General features: G+C 50.6%; 1 protein-coding gene across 3 annotated transcripts in view; it reads left to right on the top strand.

The window, feature by feature from the left end:
- LOC147109187 (protein SIX6OS1-like) overlaps positions 1-19,020 on the top strand; it is a 232,393-nt gene that overhangs the window by 28,446 nt on the left and 184,927 nt on the right. The window contains exon 1 of one of the 3 annotated variants that reach the window (XM_086002858.1): positions 7,353-7,493. The exons of the other annotated variants lie outside the window; for them this stretch is intronic. The gene's annotated coding sequence lies outside the window, so the exon portion shown is untranslated. Of the gene's footprint in view, positions 1-7,352; positions 7,494-19,020 lie in introns of those variants that run through there. 3 annotated transcript variants of the gene reach the window in all.

A 19,020-nucleotide genomic window follows, 5' to 3' on the forward strand; every position in this document is an offset into this window, starting at 1 on the left:
AATCCCTCACAGTTGACAGTGTCGAAGGCCTTTGTGGCTAAAGGGATGGTGCAGGGGGGAGGGCTTTAGTTTCCTGGATCACTGGGTCTGCTTCTGGGAAAGGTGGGACTTGTACAAGTCGGACGGTTTACACCTGAACCAGAGGGGAACCAATATCCTTGCGGGGAGGTTTGCTAGCACTGCTGGGGGGGGTTTAAACTAACTTGGCAGGGGGATGGGGTACAGAGTGGAGCTATAGTAGGGGGTGATTTACAGCCAAATACAGAGGGAAAAACAAGTCAGCTGGGAAGGCAAAGCAAATATGTGAAGGCAAAAGAGAATATGGCAGGGCTGGAAGGCATTTATTTTAATGCAAGGAGTCTTGCAAATAAGGTGGATGAACTGAAGTTGTTGTTGAACACATGGGAGTACGATATTGTTGCTATCACGGAGACATGGTTGAGGGAGGGTCAGGACTGGCAGCTCAATATTCCGGGGTATAGAATCTTCAGGCGAGACAGAGGGGGGTGTAAAAGGGGAGGGGGTGTTGCAATATTAATTAAGGAGTCAATTACTGCTGTAAGGAGGGATGATATATTAGCGGGTTCCTCTAATGAGGCCATATGGGTAGAACTTAAAAACAAAAAGGGGGCAAGCACTTTGCTGGGAGTGTACTATAGGCCCCCAAACAGTCAGGGGGAGATAGAGGAACAGATATGTAGGCAAATCTCAGAAAAGTGCGAAAATAATAGGGTAATAATAGTGGGGGATTTCAACTTCCCCAATATAAATTGGGATAGTCAGAGTGTGAAAGGCTTAGAGGGTGCAGAATTCTTAAAGTGCATCCAGGAGAGCTTTTTGAGCCAACATGTAGAAAGTCCTACAAGAGAGGGGGCGGTACTGGACCTAATTCTGGGGAATGTAGCCGGGCAAGTGGTGGAAGTGTCAGTAGGAGAGCATTTTGGCGACAGTGACCACAATTCGGTGAGATTTAAGGTGGTCATGGAAAAAGACAAAGACGGCCCGGAAATAAGGGTTCTAAATTGGGGGAAGGCCGATTTTAATATGATAAGGCAGGATCTGGCCAAATTGGACTGGGAGCAGCTACTTATAGGAAAATCCGCATCAAAACAGTGGGAGACTTTCAGAAGGGAAATAGAGAGAGTACAACGCCAACATGTTCCTGTAAAGGTCAAGGGTGGGACCAACAAGCAAAGGGAACCTTGGATGACAAGGGATATACAAAAATGCATTAGAAATAAAAGGGGGGCTTTTGGCAGTTACAAAAGACTAAAGACGGAAGAAGCCCTAGAGGAGTATAAAAAATGCAGGGGCATACTTAAAAAAGAAATTAGGAGGGCGAGGAGGGGCCATGAAATAACACTGGCGAGCAAAATAAAGGAAAATCCTAAGATGTTTTATAAGTATATTAAGGGCAAGAGGATAACCAGGGAAAGGGTAGGGCCCATTAGGGACCAAAGTGGCAATCTGTGTGTAGAGCCAGATGATGTAGGCGGGGTTTTAAATGAATTTTTTGCATCTGTGTTCACTATGGAGAAAGACGATGCAGACATAGAAATCGGGCAAGGGGGCTGTGACATACTTGAACATATTAGCATCGAGAGGGAGGAGGTGCTAGCGGTTTTAGCAGGCCAAAAAGTGGATAAATCCCCAGGCCCAGACGAGATGTATCCCAGGCTGCTGTGGGAGGCAAAGGAGGAGATTGCAGGGGCTCTGACACAAATTTTCAGAACCTCTCTGGCCACAGGGGATGTACCAGAGGACTGGAGAACAGCTAACGTAGTACCATTATTCAAGAAGGGTAGCAGGGATAAACCAGGGAATTACAGGCCAGTGAGCCTAACATCTGTGGTAGGGAAATTATTGGAAAAAATTCTGAGGGACAAAATTAGTCTCCACTTGGAGAGGCAAGGATTAATCGGGGATAGTCAGCATGGCTTTGTCAAGGGTAAATCATGTCTGACAAATCTGATTGAATTTTTCGAGGGGGTGACTAGGGGGGTGGATGAGGGAAATGCTGTGGATGTGGTTTACATGGACTTCAGTAAAGCTTTTGACAAAGTCCCGCATAGGAGACTGGTCAAGAAGGTAAGAGCCCATGGGATCCAGGGTGCCTTGGCGCGTTGGATCCTAAACTGGCTGAGTGGCAGGAGGCAGAGGGTGATGGTCGAAGGTTGCTTTTGTGACTGGAAGCCTGTGTCCAGTGGGGTACCTCAGGGATCGGTGCTGGGTCCCTTGTTGTTTGTGATCTACATAAATGATTTGGATGAGAATGTAAAAGGTATGATCAGTAAGTTCGCAGATGACACGAAAATTGGTGGGGTGGTAAATTGTGAGGAGGAAAGCCTCAGGCTACAAGACGATATAAACGGGTTGGTCAGATGGGCGGAAAAGTGGCAAATGGAATTTAACCCTGAAAAGTGCGAGGTGATGCATTTTGGACGGACAAATAAGGCAAGGGAATACACAATGAGTGGTAGGACCCTAGGAAGTACAGAGGGTCAGAGGGACCTTGGTGTACATGTACATAGATCCCTGAAGGCAGCGGAACAGGTAGATACGGTGGTTAAAAAGGCATATGGGATACTTGCCTTCATTAGCCGAGGCATAGAATATAAGAGCAGGGAGGTTATGATGGAACTGTACAAAACGCTGGTGAGGCCACAGCTGGAGTACTGTGTGCAGTTCTGGTCGCCTCACTATAGGAAGGATGTGATTGCTTTGGAGAGGGTGCAGAGAAGATTCACCAGGATGTTACCTGGGATGGAGCGCCTCAGCTATGAAGAGAGGCTGGACAGGCTGGGGTTGTTTTCCTTGGAGCAAAGAAGGCTGAGGGGGGACCTGATTGAGGTGTACAAAATGATGAGGGGCATAGATAGGGTAGACAAAGAGGAACTTTTCCCCTTAGTAGGGGGGTCAATAACAAGGGGGCATAGATTCAGGGTAAGGGGCAGGAGATTTAGAGGGGATTTGAGGAGGAACTTTTTCACCCAGAGGGTGGTTGGAATGTGGAACTCAATGCCTGAAAGGGTGGTAGAGGCAGGAACCCTCACAACATTCAAGAAGCATTTGGATGAGCACTTGAAATGCCATTGCATACAAGGCTATGGACCAAATGCTGGAAAATGGGATTAGACTGGACAGGGATGGATGGGCGGCGCAGACACGATGGGCCGAAGGGCCTCTTTCTGTGCTGTAAAACTCTATGACTCTATGACTCTAAGGCCATGTATATCAGTTGGTGCTGTTCCCTGCATTTCTCTTGTAATTGACATGCGGTGAAGATCATGTCCATTGTGCCCCTTAGTGGGCGGAATCCGTATTGCGACTCATGGAGGAGCTCTTCGGCCACAAGATCCTGCAAATCCATTGGTAGGATAGGCGCACCAACGTCAGTGTTCTCGCTCAGGCCAACATCCCCAGCATCGAAGCTTTGACCACGCTCAATCAGCTCCGATGGACGGGTCACATCGTCCGCATGCTCGATACGAGACTCCCAAAGCAAGCACTCTACTCGGAGCTCCGACACGGCAAGAGAGTCCCAGGTGGGCAGAGGAAACGCTTCAAGGACACCCTCAAAGCCTCCTTGAAAAAGTGCAACATCCCCACCGTCACCTGGGAATCCCGGCCCAAGACCGCACAAAGTGGAGGAGAAGCATCCAGGAAGGCGCCGAACACCTCGAGTCTCTTCGCCGGGAGCAAGCGGAAGCCAAGCACAAGCAGCACAAGGAGCGCACATCAACCCAAGCACCCCACCCATCCGCCCCTTCAACCACCATCTGCCCCACCTGTGACAGAGACTGTAGGTCCCGCATTGGACTCATCAGTCACCTGAGAACTCATTTTTAATGTGGAGGCAAGTCATCCTCAGTTCCGAGGGACTGCCTAAGAAGAGGCCGTTGTCCCTCCCAAAAACACAGATGGAGGAAATGATGGCCAATTTAGGAAAAATCTCTGGGAAATTCCTCTTTAACCTTCCCTTTTTCCTCACCTAGGTGTGCCTGATGAACTGGAAGAAGCAGAGGAAGAACACAATGCAGACCTCGCCGCATCTAGCTCTGCCAGTTCCTCAGAGCATATGCTGTCACTCACCTTTTCAATCTCAAGCACCAGCTTAGAGACATCCACCTAGAGGGAATTAGATCTTGGGGCTGAAAAGTCTGGATAGGGTGATGTGCAGAGCTTGGGTGGAAGATGAGGATGACATTGCTGACCAGAGGAGATGTCACTGAATTTGGACCTGAACCCAGCAACGGCAACGACCACCGCATCAAAACTCATATACAAAAGGACCACACAAAATTGGCCCTCTTACATCATCAGGATGCGACTGGCATACTGGGGGCGGCAATTGCGCCCCAAGAAGTACGGCAGTTCTGAATAGGACAAAAGAAGGCCAGTGGGGACGCCGGCACTGGGTCCATTGGAGGAGGGGAGTAGACTGCAAATGCTGCATGCCATATTGGACCCTTCAGTGCGTGTTTTCACCCCCAAAAAAAGGGAACTGCATAATTCAATCTCTAGGCCAACATGTAGGCCGCGATTTCCCCTACCTTGGCAGGTCTGATGCAGCCGGGATCGGTGGCGGGGTGCGACCCTGCTGCTGGCTCCAGTTCACTGTCCAATGTGATTTTACTTTAATTGGGCTTGTTAAGCCCGCCCAGAGCGTTTCCCAGCCAATTGAAGGAAGCGGTTCTGATGATGTCATTTGATAATGCGTCATCAGCCGGTTTCCTTAAAGGGACCATGCGCAAATTGATTTTGACAGTTGTGCTGTCAGTGTTCTACAGCACTGAGGTGCTGCAAACAATGACAAGCACTGCACAGAGGTGCACTGCTGCACCCAGGCTCTCCCACAGCACACAGGGAGGTTCTCTTCTCTTCCCATGGGTGGAAGAAACCTCTCCATGAGATTAATGCAGCCTGGTTGCACATTGCAAGGTTAGAAGCTGTTGCTTACTGCATTTGGAAGACAGATTGAGCTTTATGCGGCTTGCAAGTGTTTCGAGCAAACTCTGTATCCAGTGTCACCTCATTGGAACAACCTCTCTCACCATTGACAGATTGCTTCTGTCATCTCATCTTCACCTGCCATCTATTCCATTAGCATAGGTGCCCTTGAAACTATTTCACCTTGGTCTTCAGAATCCCACCACGATCAGCCCCAACACCAGCAGCACCAGGCACACCAGCAACAACACCAACCTTCTCCGCAATCAACTGACACTGCACAGGACACAGGGCATCAGCACCCAACCACATTGCTGCCCGGGAGGCCAGGGATGGCCTCACCATAGCCAGATTAACTTCACTTGACGCTTTACACCTGTGCTGCTACATGATGCGCCAGGTTGTCACCACCCCACACCAACACCATAAATCATCCCTACAATGCCCCAGCCATTCCTTTCACACTCATCACCATTGCGGGGGTTACCGTTATGTCTCACCATTCACTGCAACTCACTAAGCCACTTCCAAAGGTGCACACAGATCTGTCCAAAGACGCAGTGTTGAAAATAAAGGTTTCAATGTTTGATAGCACATTAACAGAAACTTTACATGAACATTGGCTAAAACACCCAAGTGCCTACCCTTGTGTGTTGTTAGTTGGTATGATTGGACTAGGATGAGAGTGAGTGTGAGTGGTGGCTAGTGAGATGGGGAAGTGATAATGTAGATAGAGAGGGATGGGTGGAGGTGCAAGGTAAGTTAGTGTGAGTGAGGATGTGCAGGAGTAGGATAGGGAAGGCTGAGTGATGGGGATGTGATGAGAGGCACAGCAGGATGAGGTTGAGTGTGGCTTTGCAGTAACGTTTCGTGATCTACTGAGATTATTGAAAGATTTGCACCACTGCAGCTTGATCCTCCTGACGACATCACTGCTCGTGTACTCCTGCGCAATGTGCAACCAGGCTGCATTGATCTCATAGGAAGGTCTCTTCCGCCCATGGGAAGGGAAGAGAACCTCCCTGCATGCTGTGACTCCATCCATAAGCATATGGAGGGAGTCATGGGAGAGCCTGGGTGCAGCCATGCACCTCTGTGCAGTGCTTGTCAGTGTTTGCAGTACCTCAATGCTGCAGAACACTGACAACACAACTGTCAAAAACAATTTGCACGTGGTCCCTTTAAGGAAACCGGCAGATGGCGCGTCATCAAATGACATCATCAGATCCACTTCCTTCAATTGGCCGGGAAACGCGCTGGACGGGCTTAACAAGCCCAATCAACGTAAAATCATTCTACACAGCGGGCTGGAGCCAGCAGTGGGGTCAGGACACACCACCACATTCCCGCTGAGGTAGGGGAAATCACAGCCCTGGTCTTTTGCACTTTAACATCCCCATAAAAGGTGACCTCAGAATGTCCCACTCCTGGGCTGTGAAATTCGGCTCCTTTGCGCCTCCCATTAGCGCCTCCGGGGGCACTAACGAGGCGCAAAGGGCTTATCGCCCGGGCGGGGCACTAATAGTGCTGCCTGAGACATTCAGCGGGGCGCTACTGAGGCGCTAATCGATAGCGCAGCACCCCTGCTGGTAGTGCCCCGGCTGCTGTGCTGCTGCCGATGACGCCATCACCACGTGTCGTGACCCTTTAGGGCCCCACTGCGACCCCTTACCGCCCCCACCGCAGAAATTCCGCTGCGCCCTGCGAGGCTACCGCGGGCGGTGTCAGTGCCAGCCTCGCCGTTCACAAGCCGACCTCTGCTCACGGGTCGCTAATTAAAAGGAGTTGCGGCCGCGACTCGCGCAGCCATTTTTTTTTTTGGCTGACCTCCATGTCGGCCCTCCGTGGTGGTCCTTGGCGTGGTCTGTGGCTGCCATTGTGCAGCTCGTCACCGTGTCTCGCTGCCGGGTTGCAGCCATGAGGAAGTGAAGCCCTCCGAGATAGCGTCCGCATCCTCGCCGGGGCGTAACCGAATTTTGCCCCCACAGTGTTTTGCACTTTACCCTCCCCAAAAAAGGTGACCACAGAATGTCCCACTCCTGGTCTTTCGCACTTTAACCTCCCAAAAAAGGTGACCTCAGAATGTCCCACTCCTGGTCTTATGCACTTTACCCTCCCCCAAAAAGGTGACCTCAGAATGTCCCACTCCTGGTCTTTTGCACTTTAACCTCCCCCAAAAAGGTGACCGATCTAAACGGAGAGGCTCGGCAAAGGTGGACACGCAGCGGTTTGAATGAAGCGCGCGGCGCTCTGCAGCTGCTGCCGGTTAACGGCTTCAAATAGCGCGCGACGGAGAGGCGCCCTCGCGTTCTATTCCAGCCGCGTGCTATTCCGGCCGCGGGCTCTATTCCAGCCGCGCGCTCATTCCCGGCCGCGGGCTCTATTCCAGCCGCGCGCTCATTCCCGGCCGCGGGCTCTATTCCAGCCGCGGGCTCATTCCCGGCCGCGCGCTTTATTCCAGCCGCGAGCTTTATTCCAGCCGCGCGCTCATTCCCGGCCGCCCGCTGCCGCGAGGATCGAGAAGCTTCGACAAATTAAACAAAGTGAGTGTTACTAACAACTATTACAATCATTACTTTTTGATTACAGCAGAAAGAGCTCCTCAATCTTGCAGTACCATGACGTTATAAATACATTTTTGAATGGATCTGTGATCTGAATAAGAGAAAATAACAAATCCCGTCTATAAATTCAAAACAGTTGTCCATTTAATCACAGGGTGGTTATTTCATATCCTGGGAGTGTATTTCATTAGCATTAGTATTGTTCATAGATGAAGGAAAAGAAAAACTTGCATTTATAGAGGCCTTTCATGACCACCAGACGTCCCAAAGCGCTTTACAGCCAATGAAGTACTTTTTGAAGTGTAGTCACTGTTGCAATTGCGGCAGTCAATTTGCGCACAGCAAGCTCCCACAAACAGCAATGCGATAATGACCAGATAATCTGTTTTTGTGATGTTGATTGAGGGATAAATATTGGCCAGGACACCAGGGATAACTCCTCTGCTCTTCTTCAAAGTGCCATGGGATCTTTTACATCCACCTGAAAGAGCAGACGTGGCCTCGGTTTCTACATCTCATCTGAAAGACGGCCCCTCCGACAGTGCAGTACTGTCTCGGTACTGCACTGAAGTGTCAGCCTAGATTTTTGTGCTCAAGTTTCTGGAGTGGGATTTGAATCTACAGTCTTCTGACTCAGGCGAGAATGCTACGCACTGAGCCACAGTTAACACTGCAAAAGTCAGGTGAAAAAAATGGAGGACTGAAAGTGGACAGAAAGATGAATGAGGTGATATTAGTTACGGAGAAATAGGGTTACAGTGCATGCAATGCAGTGTGAATTCAGTTGTTGGTACTCTTTACTCCTGAGTCACAAGACTGCAAGAGCCCAGAAACTTACTGTAATGTATATACCTTTAAGGGGGGAACTACTTTTTACAGCTCATGTATACTGTAGTACCGGCAGTGACCACACCTGTATATAGCACTGAGTAGTAATCTGTACAGTTCAGTTCCAGAGTGAGCTATGTTCAGTAAACACCTGTTGTACCGTTCTCCTGCAGTCTTGTGTCTTACTACCGATGGACACAACATTGGCGACGAGGCAAATTTGATCCTACCTGCAACTCTGCATCACCTCCCAGGGATTCGTTCCTGGAGACCAGTAGATTGGAGGTCAAGGCCAGAGACACGGGCGTCGACCACGGGCAACCGCCCAGTCATCCAGCAGAAACTCGAGAATTGCGGGGGAGGCTGTTGAGAGCCAGGCTTGGCTTTCCAGTCGCGGTGGTCCAGCGAAACGGGCTGGCAACAGGTAGTGCGCAGACCCTTCCCGGACAGCGGCGGGCTAGAGCCCGACCGAGCGGCACAGCAAAGGGTCGAGCAGCGTCGACGGGAGAGAGAGAGAGAGAGGGAAGAGCGCACAGGGCGCAGCCGGTGTTCAGGGGCCGAGCAGCGTCGAGGAGAGGGAGAGAGACGCGCAGAAACCCGCGAGGCGCCGCCATTGCCACGAGGACCGCCGAGAGCGGCGTTGGCGGCAGCGCAGGAGAAGCGCGCAAAACCTACAGGGCGCCGCCATTGCCACGAGGACCGCCGAAAGCGGCGTTGGCAGCAGCGGGGGAGGAAGGAAAGCGCGGGAGATGCCATTTTAAGCCATATTAAACCACACCCAAAATGCCGAAGAGTGGCAGTATCACCGCATTTGACAATGAAGTCGAAGATTGGACTACATATGTCGAACGAATAGAGGTATACTGCAAGGCAAATGAGGTGTCAGATGACAAGAAAGCGCTGGTATTGTTAAATTTAATGGGTGCAAAGCCGTATGGCTTATTACGAAATCTAGTAACCCCAGCGAAGCCAGTGGAAAAGAGTTTTGGAGACATAGTGACGATACTACAGGAACATTTAAACCCTACACCGCTGCTGATAGCAGAAAGATTCAAGTTTCACAAACGGAACCAGCATAAGGATGAAAGCAATGCTGAATATTTAACAGAACTGCGCAAACTATCGAAACACTGCCAGTTTGGAACGGGACTGGCAGATACCTTAAGGGACAAGTTTGTGTGTGGGCTTCAAAGTGAAGGAACCCAGAAACGGCTTTTATCTGAAAAGGACTAACGCTGGACAAGGCTTTCAGCATTGCGGTATCATATGAAGCAGCAGCACGGAGCGCTGCAGAGATACAACAGAGACCGCAAGAATATGGCACAAACGAAATGTCATACAGAACAGAGAAGTGCTATCGCTGCGGCAGAACAACACACGACCAGAATGATTGCTGGTTCAAAGACAAAGTGTGCAGACAGTGTGGAAAAGTAGGACACATAGCACGAGTCTGCAGGTCGGGAAAGAAAACCAGCAATAAGAAATCTCCAAAAGAAAAGTACAAGAAGGTACATAAGGTGACAGAGAATAGTTCAGACGAACAAAAGAGTGATACCGACTCCGAAAACAGGGAGCTGAGTTGTCTGAAACTACATAATGTGATCAAAACGGAGGATCGCCGAACCATTTGGGTCACTCTCAAGATAGCAGGAGTCAGGTAAAAATGGAATTGGACACAGGATCAGCCCTAACAGTCATAAACCGACGGGACTACGAGCGGCTATTCTCACACATACCCTTGAGAGACACAAAAATTATTTTGAAGACGTACACGGGGCAAAAAGTCTACCCCAAAGGAAAAATAAGGGTGACCGTTATATATAATGGTAAGGAAACACCAAAACTAGACCTGTATGTATTGCAAGATGGAGGACCACCATTACTGGGACGTGAATGGATCCGGAAAATACAGCTGGATTGGCATTCCATACAGGCACTGACTGTGGCTGCCAAAAAGGATGACGACGTCACACCTGGGCGACTGTCAAAGATCCTAACCGACGCGGAAGAAGTGTTCCAGCAACGACTCGGAACACTAAAAGGCATGACAGCAACAATTAAAATCAAAGAAAACGCAAGCCCAAAATTTTTTAAGGTCAGACCGGTACCTTATGCGATCCGCCCAGCTGTCGAAGCAGAGCTGGAGAGTTTGGAACGTTCAGGAGTACTGTCCAAGGTAGACTGGAGCGAGTGGGCTACACCCATTGTCCCTGTGATGAAAAAGTCGTTGAGCAGCACGCGTGGGGAACCAAGGAATGTTCGCATCTGTGGGGACTTTAAGGTAACAGTGAACCCAGTCCTTCACACCGTGCAATATCCACTTCCGCGGATTGAAGGTATTTTCGCCTCGCTATCTGGAGGGAAACGCTTCACTAAGATTGATCTGGCCCAGGCGTATCTGCAAATGGAGGTAGAAGAAGCATCAAAAAAATACCTCACAATCAACACCCATAAAGGTCTCTGCCAATACAACCGGCTGGTATTCGGGGTAGCATCAGCTCCGGCTATTTGGCAAAGGGCAATGGAACAAGTCCTGCAAGGGATCCCAGGGACCCAGTGTTATTTGGATGACATCCTGGTCACGGGCGAAAATGACGGTAATCACCTCGCCAACCTGGAGCAGGTGCTCACTAGATTGAAGGAATATGGGCTCCGAGCTAACCGGCCCAAATGCGAGTTTTTTAAAAAACAGATCTCGTATTGTGGCCACGTTATCGATAAAGAGGGGTTACATAAGTCCCCAGAAAAGATTGAGGCAGTAGTCAAGGCTCCAGCACCGGAAAACGTGTCACAACTGAGGTCGTTCCTCGGGCTGGTAAACTACTACCATAAGTTCTTGCCAAATTTGTCTACAATACTACACCCACTGAACACCCTACTGCAAACTGGAGTGCCGTGGAAGTGGAGTGACGAATGTAAACGAGCTTTCCAGAAGAGCAAAACAGTAATCACATCGAAAGAGGTATTGGCCCATTTCAACCCAGCACTACCAATTCGGTTGGCATGTGATGCGTCACCCTACGGCATTGGAGCGGTGCTGTCGCACAAATTCTCGGACAGCTCAGAGAGGCCAATAGCCTTTGCGTCACGATCACTAACCTCAGCCGAGCGTAACTACGCCCAGATTTACAGGGAGGCCCTCAGCCTAGTGTGGGGAGTGAAAAAGTTCAATCACTATCTGCACGGGCAGAAATTCACCTTGCTGACTGACCACCAGCCTCTTGTCTCCATTTTTAATCCGAAGAAGGGCGTTCTGGTGATGACTGCGCAACGACTACAAAGATGGTCACTCTAGGGGTGCACCACTATGAGATTGAATATAAGGGCACGAAACAGCATGGAAATGCTGATGGGCTATCACGCCTGCCACTGCCTACTGCGGAGGAAGCACCAGCAGTGGATCCTGTCGAAATATTTTATTCGACAATAGTTGAATACCTACCGATAACTAACGCTCGTATAGAAAAGGAGACCCGAAATGACCCGACAGTGTCTCGGGTATATGATTTGACGGTGAAGGGATGGCCAGCACATGGCGACTCACTGTTGCCAGCATTCTCGACAAGAAGAGAACAGCTGTCAGTGTGCCGGGGGACCTTGATGTGTGGATCCCGAGTGGTAGTTCCACCCAAGTTAAGGGATAGAGTGCTCAATGAGCTTCATGAGGGTCATCTGGGAGGGGTAAAAATGAAAAGCCTTGCCAGGGCTTATGTGTGGTGGCCGGGAATCGATAAACAAATCGAGGACCTGACCAAGAGCTGCTCAGGATGCCAGAAAGTCCAAAATGCACCACTACATGCCCCTCTACACCCATGGGAGTGGCCCTCATCTCCATGGCAACGGGTGCATATTGATTTTGCTGGTCCATTCATGGACTCAATGTTTTTAATAGCCGTGGATGCGCACTTGAAATGGCCTGAGGTCATCAAAATGTCCTCCACCACCACAGAGAAAACTATTGCAGTCCTACGGACCATTTTTGCCAGGAACGGCTTGCCAGAACAGATTTGCTCCGATAACGGATCACAGTTTGTGTCCGAAGAGTTCTGGAGGTTTATGCAGAAGAATGGGGTAAGGCATTACACATCCGCCCCGTATCATCCAGCCACAAATGGATTGGCTGAGAGGTTCGTACAAACCTTTAAGAAGGCAATAAAGGCTATGTACAATGACAACATTCCGCTGCAGCATAAGGTGGACAATTTCCTGTTCGCCTACCGGAATGCGACACATGCAGTCACCAACCAGGCCCCGGCCATGATGTTCTTTAACCGAAGGTTAAGATCTCGCCTGGATTTGCTCAGACCAAACATACGAAGAGATGTTGAGAGTAAGCAATTCCAGCACATCCATGAGAAGCCAACAAGGAGCTTCAATGTAGGGCAACCAGTCTTGGCCCGCGACTACCGAACAGAAAAATGGCAGCCAGGAACGATATGCACACGGCAGGGCCCACTAATGTACACAGTGGACGTTGGGGAGAACATCGTGAGACGCCATGCTGACCAGATCCTAGAGTCACAGGAACAAGTCAACCCCATGCCTCGCCCATACGTACCTGGTGAGGAACCCGACGTACAGGTCGCATCTACCCCAGAAACAGTAGCATCGGAAGCTGATGACCCAACCGACGACAGGGTGCCAGAATCGCCTCCGCACCAAGAGCGAGACACTCGGGAAAGGCGCTATCCAGAAAGGATCAGAAAGCCTCCCCAAAGACTGAATATATAAAGGGACTATTTTCAGCCAACGTTGTATGTTAAAAGTGTTAATTGTAATTAGTTTGATATTTAATTGTTAAATGAGTGTTATGGTACTGTTAATCTAAAAGGGGAGGAATTGTAATGTATATACCTTTAAGGGGGGAACTACTTTTTACAGCTCATGTATACTGTAGTACCGGCAGTGACCACACCTGTATATAGCACTGAGTAGTAATCTGTACAGTTCAGTTCCAGGGTGAGCCACGTTGAGTAAACACCTGTTGTACCGTTCTCCTGCAGTCTTGTGTCTTACTACCGACGGACACAACACTTCCTGCCTAGTGAAATTATTGTCAAGGAATATCTATTATAGATTACGTGGGTATCACTATTCAATCTCAAAATGCACTGAAAACTGCTGTGATCGGCTTTATCAATGGGAAAACTCATTAAAAAAACATCAGCATTTATCTGCAGTACCTGTTATGCGTGTAGGTGGTGCTGTGATCAATACTGTTGAATGGCTGTCACATAACGTTAGCTGCCAAGCCCATCACTGCTACTGTGTCTGGCCCTGAGTCTATGCCTGTAGTTTCAGTCAAAAGTTAGTGAGAATGTTTTGCTCTAAGTAAAATTGATATGTGATAGAATGTTATAGAAATTAGTCTTTAATTCTGCTAAAATTATAAAACAAGCGCAGCCACCCATCAATCAGATCAATGAAAATTCCAGGCCTCCTCCACAGTTATTGAACTTACTGCACGTTGCCGGCTGGCTGTAATGTCCTGATGTGGTCAGTGGATTTTCTGCGCACATCATTGATCATAGTTTGCGGGGGAGGGGTTAAGTCCCCCCATTCCCCCCATTCTCCAAAGTGTTTTTGGCAGTGATTTTCCTTGGGTCTCTCAATACACGTTTTTCTTCTGCTATTCCCCCATTAGTAGCTGATGTATGTTACAAACTAGATATCTTGCTCTCTTCTCCCACCCCAGCAAAATCTGTCAATAACGTGCTCTTGCTTACCATATATTTACAACATTGTAGTGAGAATGCTCCATTGCCACCACCCTTTCTCCATTCCATTCCATTCGCTATTAATGATTCCAAACTACTCCCTTCTTCCATTGCTGGCAGGATGGGATGGCAGGAATGACGTATGAAGAGAGATTGGGTCGATTGGGCTTGTATTCGCTAGAGTTTAGAAGAATGAGAGGGGATCTCATTGAAACTTATAAAATTCTAACAGGACTAGACAGACTAGATGCAGGAAGGATGTTCCCGATGGCAGGGGAGTCCAGAACCAGGAGTCACAGTCTAAATATAAGGGGTAAGCCATTTAGGACTGAGATGAGGAAGAATTTCTTCACCCAGATAGTGGTGAACCTGTGGAATTCTCTGTCACACAGGGCAGTTGAGGCCAATTCATTAAATATATTCAAGAAGGAGTTAGATATATTTCTTAAGGCTAAAGGGATCAAGGGATATGGGGAGAAAGCAGGGACAGGGTACTGAATTTGGATGATCAGCCATGATCTCATTAAATGGCGGAACAGGCTCGAGCGGCCAAATGGCCTACTCCTGCTCCTATCTTCTATGTTTCTGGCAGTCTTTCAGATAGATTTTCCACACAACTAACTGCATAGTGTAATTGACAGACCCCAAGATAAATCAGTCGGTCGTTCTCTTCCCCTCCCCCACTTCCTCCTATAGCTGTCTCTCTGCCCTCTCCGTCCTCTGTTTCCATCTCCCTTCCCTCAGCTTCACCACTCCTCCCCGTCCTTACCCTTTCCTTTCCTCCCTTTCTCTCCTTCATCCCTGTTCCCTTCCCTCCTCAACCTTCTCTTCCCCTCCCCAACTGCTCTCTCCCTGTCCCACTCCTCTCTTTACCCTTTCTGACGGGTGAGCAATAGATGGGTTTTAAGGAGAGTTTTAAGGAAAGAGAGGGAGGTGGAGAGCACTTTAGGCCAACCTAACAGGCTGGCCAGAAGATCATGTGCTGCATAATTTGGGTGTTGATCCTAAGAGATTTACAGCCCAATTGTTGGAAAATATCCTTTATAGAGCTGTTACACATTGCCCCGTTAATCTCATAATTTTTTTAAACTGTTAACTATGCCCCATTGACGTTGTTTGCTAGTGTTTTTAAGTTATAGCATGGCACAATCAACGTATACTGATTTATACTGTCTTGTACTCTTTTCAACATTCTATCTATCTATCTTATCTTCTATATATATAAATCGGTCGATCTGTGTCTATCTGTCTGTCATTCCGTCTGTCTGTCTGTCGGCTATACACTCTCAAGTTATAGAGCGTACCTGCACGTGTGTTACATCAAAAGAAAGCTTACGATTCCAGAACGGTCATAAGCGTATTTACGTTTCGGTGAGACAAAAATTGCGCCCGTGGTATCCAAAAACGTTCAAAATTCCGCTCATTATCCGCTCATTAGCATCGAGTGACGTCGAGGTCGACCAATCGTATGGTCGAGCGACCCGACGGTCGACCAATCGCTGCGTGGCGGGGGCGGGTTCCTGGCGCGTGCGGGCGGGCCCTCCTAGAGTCGAGTGACGGGACGATTAACCAATCCTACGCTTCGGTGACCTGACGGGCGTGTGTGGGCGGACCTTATCGTTCTGAACCGAGGTGAGTCGCCGCCATCTTGATTCCAAACTTTTCATTTCTTTTTCCCGCTTTCTGCATCTTAAAAAAAAAGTTGCTTTTAAAACACAAATTGTTTTTTAAAAAAGTTCATTACTTTCTAAATCTTTTATCTAATCTCATTAATTTTCCTACCTTTCCTCGTTTTTGCAGGTAGGCCTCGAAGCCTGGGCGTCTGTTGCCAGCCATGCTGGACCCTAGGCAATTGTTTTGTGGCAAACTCCTCCCACCCCTCACCCCCCACCCCCCCCGCTGGGCCCGATTCCGAACCAGCAGCCAGCCATCTTGGTAAAGGCTGGCTGGGCTCACTGCAAGCTCCTCGTGCTTCATTCGCGCTGCACGGCGCACGCGCAGCTCCGCACAGAGCGCGGTCAGAGGGAAGTGAGCAGGTTAGCGGGGGGGGGCGGGGCGGGGCTCGGGAGGGGAGGGGGAGTGGAGAGGGTTACCCCGGCAACCGGGCTCGCCAGCCGCAATCGGCCATCTCAAGCCGCTCAGGCCCAGTCTCGGAGATCGGGAAGCGGAGAGGGGAGGAGGGTTACCAAGGCAACCGGGCCCGGCCAGCCGCAATCGGCTGTCTCAAGCCGCCTCAGGCCCAGCCTCAGGAGGGCGGGGCTCGGGCTGACCGGGGCGCTGCGCTCGGCATGTCAGTGCGTGGGGCGGCACGGAGCTCAGCGGAGCCATCGCCGGCAGAGGGGAGAGGGTCTGCTGGCTCCCCCCTCCCTTTCTCCCCCCCTCCCTTTCTCCACCCCTCCCTCCCCCACCCCTCCGCTCCTCTCCCCCGCTCTCCCCCTCCCCTCCCCCCTCTCCCCCTCCCCTCCCCCTCCCCTCCTCTCCGCCTCCCCTCCTCTCCGCCTCCCCTCTTCCCCTCCCCTCCCCTCCTCTCCCCCTCCCCTCCCCCCTCTCCCCTCCCCTCCCCCCTCCCCCTCCCCTCCCCCGTCCCCTCCCCCCCTCTCCCCCTCCCCTCTCCCCCTCCTCCCCCTCTACCCCCTCCCCCCTCCTCTCCCCCTCCCCTTCCCTCCCCCTCCCCCTTCCCTTCCTGCCCTCCCCCCCTTCCCTCCCCTTCCATTCCCCCTCCCCCTCCCCCTCTCCCCCCTCCCTTTCCCCCCTCCCCTTCCCCCTCCCCTTTCCCCCCTTCCCCCTCCCCTTTCCCCTCCCTTCCTCCCCCCTCCCCTTTCCCCCCCTTCCCCCTCCCCTTTCCCCTCCCTTCCTCCCCCTCCCCTCCCCTTTCCCCCCTCCCCTTCCCCCCAGTCGCGCTCTCTCTTCCCCCCAGTCGCTCTCTCTCTTCCCCCCAGTCGCACTCTCTCTTCCCCCCAGTCGCTCTCTCTCTCTCTCTCTCTTCCAACAACAACATGCCCTCAAAAATCCTTCGGCACCGCCGGGCACTTCAGGTTATATATCTACATCTATCTATATCTATCCTATATATATAAAAATGGATCGATCTGTCTGTCTGTCCGCCGGTGTGCGTCTGTCCGGCTATGCGCTCGAAAGTTATAGAGCGTACCTACGCGTGCGTTACGTCAAAAGAAAGCTTACCTTTCCAAAATGGTCGTAAGCGTATTTATGTTTCGGCCGGACGAAAATCGCGCCCGCGGTGTCCAAAAAACTTTCAAAATTCCGCTCATTAGCATCTCATTATCTGCTCATTAGCCATAGAGTGACGTCGAGGTCGACCAATCGTACGCCGGGTTCCTGGCGCGTGCGGTCAGGCCCTCCTACAGTCGAGTGACGGGACGATTGACCAATCCTACGCTTCGGTGACCTGACGGTGCACCAATCGGTGCGTGTGTGGGCGGGCCTTATCGTTCTGAACCGAGGTGAGTCGCCGCCATCTTGATTCCAAACTTTTCATTTCTTTTTCCCGCTTTCTGCGTGTTTCTTTTCAAATCTACATTTCCAGCAAAAAAAAAGTTGCTTTTAAAACACAAATTGTTTTAAAAAAAAGTTAATTAATTTGTAAATCTTTTGTCTAACCTCTATAATTCTCCTACCTTTCACCGTTTTTTCCAGGCCCGGGGCCTAGGCTTCTCCAACTGCCAGCAGTGCAACTCTAGACCCAGGCTCCCGGCCTAGACAGAGACAAACACTGGCAGAGGGCAGAGGGTGTGCTGCCTCAGCTCCATTCCCGGGGTCAGTAGGTGGGGAGGCTTCATAAGCAACTGGGGTAGGTCGCAAGCCCCGAATAATAATCTGAAGATCCTGTGTTTGCAGCTGAAGAAATTTCTTCTGCTGACAGCCCCACGTTAACGGCAGCCATCTTTGTCAAGGAGGGCGAAAAGTTTCACTGCGACGCCATTTTGATTCAGTGTGTAACAGAGTGCATGCGCGGCCATCTTAGTACAGGAACATAGAGTGGGTGGGGCTTCTGTGCTCCAAATCTGTGTCTGTGACAGACAATTGACGGTGTGGGCGGGGCCTAATCTTTCCAACTGAAAAGCAAGCGGTGGCCATTGTTTGTGATAAAACACACTGAGGTGAGCACCCCTTTTTTAATAAAAAGATTGGTGAGGTTGTAAAGTGTATGTTATAAAAAGATTTACCAAAAATGTTTTATAGGTACAGGAAACTTTGTGCTATCCGGAGGTGAGCTATCCGGCAATCTGGAGCCACCGGCAAAAATCAGCAACTGTTTTTTATTCTTTTTTGTTTTTTTTTTGCTTTGTTTGAACAGTCAAGCTGTGCAAGGTCTGTAGCTATAGCAATAGCTTTAGCTACAGAGCTTTAGGGCCACACCTGAGTGTTTAGAAGCTGTTGCTAAGCAACAGTGTTTGTTGTTAAATACAGAGATAAGAATCTCCGTATCTCTCAACATTAACTCTGGAGAGTACTTGAGGCAAGGCATCAGCTCGGTCTCGTGGGTGCTGGATAGCACAAAGTTTCCTGTACTTTAAGTTTATCTCCCCCCTCCCTTTCCACCCCCCACTCCCCCCCACACCCCTTCCCCCCAACCCTCTTCCCCCCCACACCCCCCCTCCCCCCACACCCCCTTCCCAGCCCCCCATCCCCCCCACCCCCCTTTCCACCCCCCTCCCCATCCCCCTCCCCACCCCTTCCCCCCTCCCGTTCCCCCTTCCCCTCCCCACCCCCTCCTCCCCCTTCCCCTCCCCAACCCCCTTCCCCCCTCCCCATCCCCCCTCCCCTCCCCACTCCCCACCCCCTCCCCTCCCTCCCCTCTTCCCCTTCCCCCTCCCCTTCCCCCTCCCCTTCTTCCCTCCCCCTCCCCTTCCCTCCCCCTTCCCCCTCCCCCTCCCCTCCCCCTCCCCTCCCCCCCTCCTCCCCTCCCCTCCCTCCCCCTTCCCCCATTCCCCCCACCC

This window comes from Somniosus microcephalus, chromosome 12 (genome assembly GCF_052327205.1).
Source record: "Somniosus microcephalus isolate GS21.2 chromosome 12, FLI_Smic_1.0, whole genome shotgun sequence".
Taxonomy (NCBI): domain Eukaryota; kingdom Metazoa; phylum Chordata; class Chondrichthyes; order Squaliformes; family Somniosidae; genus Somniosus; species Somniosus microcephalus.